Here is a 6,000-nt window from a genome sequence, read left to right on the forward strand (position 1 = left end):
CTGTAGTAGTCTCACAGCAGCTAGAAAGAGTTCACAAAAACAGTATGTGGATAAAAATTGCCTAAAAAATATGAAAAGCATGGACCTTTTAAAAAATTGTGTAAGACACTTTACAAACTAAGTCCCCACAATAATAAGAATAAAATTATTTTATTTGACTCTAAACAACAGTTGCCCTGATTCACTTATTGCTTTCTCTTTACCCTTTCAATCCACTCTTAAAGTCAATTTCTATAATTTTTTTTTTATTTCTATCTTGAAAGGGTCTAGTTTTGCTTTGTGGTTGGGTTTTTTTGATGCTGTCTCCTTAGTTACATAGAAGATGATATTTCAGAAGGACTCTTGCAGTTTTTTGTTTATTCCATTCATTCAATGGAATTTATTTGAACCTATCTTCATCTGCATTTGGTTACTCCACCTAAAAGATATATGAATGTCTTAAACATGCTACATATAATAGTTTTCTTATAAGTTCATTTCTAGATGTTTTAATTAATTTAGTGACTGTACGTGCATGAGTAACAAGTCTAAGTTTTTTGCTGAACCACGTTGTTTCTAAGATTTGAGAAGGTGGATTCACTTTCCTCTTCCTTTTGGGTTCCAAAATGGCCTTAATGCCTTCACAATATTTTTTCTCTCACAGACTAGTCTGCAGTTGCCAACTTTTACAGCTGCAGGAGTGTAGCCAGACACCTTTTTCCCTTTAACCTTTTGCTTTGGTACAAAGGATGGCAGAAGGTGGAACTCTCCTCTCTGGGTTTAGAATTCTTCAGAAAACATTTGAAATCCTACTGCTTTACCGCTTCAACATTTGTGATGCTCTCTTGAGCTTTTACAGTTCCTCAGAGTTGTTTTGAATATTTCATTCGTTAGGAGTCCACTACCATGAACAAAAACCTTGGCAAGGAGGAGTGGAAGGGGAGAGACCTTACCTCACCAATACATTCTGAAATTTCAGCCTAGAATCCTTTCACATTTTAAAGTGAGATTTTTTAATTCATTTCTTACCTCCTTCTGGCAACCAAACAGCTGAATGCTAAGTAATATTTCAATACAACAACTAGGATCAAGATAATAATTCTAAACTCTAAATGGTAATTAGAGGAAAATGCATGTTTTCCAAGTGTTGAGTAGGAAATGCAGTGACAAATAACATATGCATGGATTGTTAAATTTTGATTTTCCAATATATCATGACAGTGCACAAAGTTTATTATGGCTGAAAGTTCTGGTGAACTGTAATTCACTTTCTGTATTGATTTTGGTCTGAAGAGCTCTGTTCAGGCGGATCTTGTCAGAAGTTTTGTTTCAAAAGGGTTTCTATCAAAACATATTTTGCTGAAATGTTTTATTTTTCACAAGAAAAAATCAAATTTAGAGGCAGAAATGCAGTTACTAACCAGAAAGTTAATGATTTCATGGTCATGGAACACCTCTAGGGGTTGGATAAACAGTCGCAAGTCTGTGGTTTTTTTCAAACAATTGGATCAATGGCTGGTTTGAGGTCAGAGTCACTTTTATTCTTGTCTCCTTTATACTGTAGGAACATCTTGAAATCTAGTATTTTTGTCATTGTAGAATAAGGAAGATTTTTTGAAAGATGTGTCAAAATATATCACAGTCTAGGAAAGCCATTTTCTGCTTTATTCTTTTCTCTGGTGATTCAAAGAGCACGATTGGGATTCCCCTTGGCATGCATGGCACTTTATTCAGAAGCCTGGGTTCTAGGGCAAGTAACACTGGTATAAATCAAAAATGTAATTGCTGACAAAGCCTTTATTGAAATTCATTGGCTTTTACAGAGGTTCAACTGGGTCTATGATGGGTCTTCTCTTCATGGTCCAAAGATCATGTCTCCATTCACATACACAGAGGAGGCTGTGGATCTGTTACTCAGCTTAGCTGTGTGACATATTGCCAAGAGATTTGGGCCGGACACTTCTCTTAGAAGGGTTATAAAGTCATTAATTTTATTCTTGTAGGATGATAGTTCCTCACATTTGAGAAAAAGCTGTTCTTGTTATAAAGGGCAGCATGAAAGGCAGTATTTTTGGTCACTTTTTGCTATATCAAATCCTATGAGGGGTTATAACCAGAAAATTTATGTACGTTAATAGATACAGCTCTCGAAGGTGCCCTTCAACATTCTGCTAGAAATGAGTAGTTATTTACATGCCACTGTTTGATAGAGGAACAAGTTTTGATCAACAGGCCAAACCTCTGAGGATCTGTGTTTGCAAGAGATTACTTTAGGGGCCACGCTAAATCGGTTCATTTTCCGTATGCCATATGCCCATATGCTTTCATAAATTTTTCTGACAACTAGCACTTTCCTCTTCTGGGGAATGTACTCAACGCTCTGGCCGAATGAAGAAAGCAATAATGGAGTGGCCCAGTATGAATGCAGGTCTCTGCCTGACATTTGCTGGCATAATACAGCTGAGGAGTGGGCTACAGGTGACAGAGCTCCACATCAACCTGGCAGCTCTGCTCAGGGGTAAGGGAGATGAACCTTTGTGAGAAGCGTAGCCATAGATACTGCTTTGCTTTTCTGTCGAGGTTTGATGTGAATGCATGCCACATATTGTCTTTCACCTATTATTTCTCTGAGGCTGAGTGCTACTGCTAACAATAAAATTTCACAGGCTTACTTTAGCAGAATATTAATGAAAATCTTCTGAATCTTCGCACATATACATGCAAGGCAGCAGCTGCTTTTGTTACTCTGAGAGAGATTTCAAACATTTACTTACTGTCGAGCTTTATGCATATATGTGCATGTGAAAGGTCAGAGACGGTCGTTCTATCATTTGGGATGAACACAGCTGAATTGAAATGTCACAGCAGTTGTACCTAGCAATTTAAAAGCTTTGGAGTGTTGCAAGCCTGCGGATTCTCCTGCCAAGCAAATAAAAATCGACTCTCTGACTGTACAAATTTACATGATTACAGATAATATATTTTACATCATGCTTGCAGAGTTACTTGAGCACCGGTAGAGCACAGGCAGCTTTTGGAGTTGATTGGAGTTGAGAAGCTTGCTGCGCCGCCCTGAAGCAGGGAAGCAGGCTGTTCATAGCAGACCATGGAAGGCATCAGTCAACCTGATGTGCAGCTGATAGATGTTAGCCTTTTCAGACCTCTCAGACATTAAAAAGGAGCTCTGCAGAAGAAGTCAGGGGATGTCATGGTGTAATAAAAGAGCATGAAGAAAATTAATTTTAAATAATTAATTGAAGAAAAGACAGTGTCTCTGTAAGTAGGGCTAGACTAAAAAGAGATCATAATCCCCTTGTCAAATGTTTATATCTAGTAGTTTCAGCACTTTCCTTGTTGAGAATGGGTGCTGTGTAAATAGAGCTGACTCAGGGGAAGGGGGACTGCTGGAGCATTTATACTTGCTCCTTTCCTCAGGAAGCACTTTGCTGAAGAATGTGGTGAGGGGTTCAAATGGGAATGGGGAGGATGGAGGTGCACACCTTATCGATGGAAATGGGAAAGTGCCTGTTAAAGAAAAAATCCAAATGTATGAACACTCCACAAGATGAGGTGTGTTGTAATTTTGTGGTTGTGTAAAGAAAATGAAATCAAAAGGGTAAGAACAAGCAATGTAAATTCCATCTTTTCATGGGAGATTCATCTTAAGAAGAAAAGAAATAGAGGTTAATTTATTTAGCATATGGAGTGAGGACAAACCATAATGACACTTATCTCCATGTGGAATTACAAACTGTACTACTATTTGAATAATCATTAGACATTTTCCTCGGAGAATCCTCTAGAAAGGCGATAGCAATAAGGGTCTGTGTAAGTCCTGTAGAAATTGTTTTGAAACCTACAGAATTTAATAAAAACTGGGATAATGCCTATAAGATTTTAAATGAAGCTACAGGTTTACATGACATAAAATCTTATCTATCTATTTTAATATAGTTAAGATATGTTATGATTGTCTAATTCAATAGTTCTTTCAAGTTTGTATATTTTTCTTCTCTAGTGAAGACAGATCTTATCTGATTAAGGAAAACCAACTACGATTCAAAAATAGGCTGTTGTCCACCTGCCCACTCTTAGCATACATTCTGCTTAGCAAGTATAAAATTAGGGTATATCTTGTACATCATCCACTAAGTGGGTGCTTCATGGCATCAGTGAATCTCAACATATGTTGTTTAATGACCCGTAGCTCTCCCGATTTCCAGAGTAACCATCTTTTATATTTATATTTGAAAAGAGTATTTAGTTGAGAACAAGCACAAAATTTCCATAAAAACTCAAAAGAAGGGATGCTCAGATTCTCACAGATCGAATATCCCTTTCTTCAACCATTCCTCTGTCTTATTTGTTTGCGTAATTTTTTAGGACAAGAACTAGTTCTTCTTCTTCCCTGACTTCAGCTGAAGACACTGTGGTGATAATTTTGTTGTTTCTGGTAAATAAATAATGCTTTTGGAAGAAGATAGTTTCTATTCCCCAGGGCTGCTTTCAGAGACAGAGGACATAATCTCCCAGCACATAGATTAAAGATCCTGCTAGGAAACAGATATCGAGCAATTCAGCCACCCTGAGCAACCCTCTCAGGCAGAGAAAAGCCATTTCAGAGCTCTCAGCCATTGCCAAAATCCCAGCAACCTGGCTGCTGCTTTTATCGTTAGCACTCATCAGAGCTTCAGAGAAGATGGGAAGGATCTTGAAGTTGCTAATTTCATGAGAGAATGAAGGGAATAAATTTATAGAAGATTTGAGAAGACTGAATAAAGGCAGCTGGCTGAGGAAAGCTGGGTATAAAAGCGGAAAGAGTTTCATACGGTGTTTGTCCTTTAATAATAGTTAGGAAATAACAGGAAAAAAAGCCTTGCTGGTAAGGTCCACTAGAGACCAGAGGCACCCTGTGGGATGGATTTGGAAAATCCAAGCAAAGTCCCTCTTGCCTGAAGAACTCTGGCTGCAGTATTCATGTTCCTGTGGCTGTGGGTAGAAAAGCTTTTGCAGGGTAGCCCACTAAATGGAGCCTGGTTTACCTACAGGGAGGGGTAGAGTGATGCATGGCCCATCTCTGCCAGCCAGTCTGCTCTTGGTGTGTTTTGTACTGCTGATGGCACAAGTATCCACCTTATAGCTAGCACCTGTGCAGATGAGGGAATGGAGGTAAAGAAAAGCACGTCAGTATTTAACCTATTATTGATTTAGCCTATTATTGCTATATAAATGCACCACTTTCCCCTACAAAAAAAACCAAAAAAACCAACAAACCCCAAAACCCAGAAGACACCCTTCTTACCTGCACAAGGAAACCCAAAATAAACATGGAGAGAGAAAACCACAAGCCACGTTTTTTTGAGCACTTGTGCATTGGAAACATAGAAGCAGAAATGTAAGTGATACTCTTACAGGGCATTGAGGAGTTTAGATGCTCTTGGGTTGAAAGGGAGCCGTGTACGTACAAACTGTAAGACAAGTATATGTCTGTGCTCAATTGTAAAGAAAGGAGGGATAAGGGAAGAATCACCGTCTAAATTTGGTAAGGAAAACTAAGAGGATTTTTGCTGTTCTGTCTCCTTTGAGAAGAGAGAGTATAACCTTAGCTTTGGATGCAATTTTTACAAAGTCTGCTGTAGACCCCAGGATTAAACAGGATGACTGGTTGTTCTATCAAGCTTCAGAAAGCAGGAAGACGCAGGGTTGCTGACAGGCAGTCAGGCACCTGCCGGGTAGCGTAGGGGAACTCAACCAGTGGGTGCTTTCTTCTCTCCTCCACTTTGAGTCTACTGTGACAGATGGCATTTAGAATTGATTGGCGTATCTTCTAGTGTCTGTGCCAATTTAAATTATCTTTCAGATTTATCGTAAAAAACACTGAGATGAACTGTGTGGCTTGGTGAATCAACTCACTGAGAGAGAAGGCAAGAAAGAAGGAAAGAAGGAAAGAAGGAAAGAAGGAAAGAGAGAGAGAGAGAAAGGAAGGAAGGAAGGAAGGAAGGAAGGAAGGAAGGAAGGAAG

The sequence above is a fragment of the Calidris pugnax genome, unplaced genomic scaffold, assembly GCF_001431845.1.
Source record: "Calidris pugnax isolate Ruff unplaced genomic scaffold, ASM143184v1 scaffold69, whole genome shotgun sequence".
NCBI classification, from domain to species: Eukaryota; Metazoa; Chordata; class Aves; order Charadriiformes; family Scolopacidae; genus Calidris; species Calidris pugnax.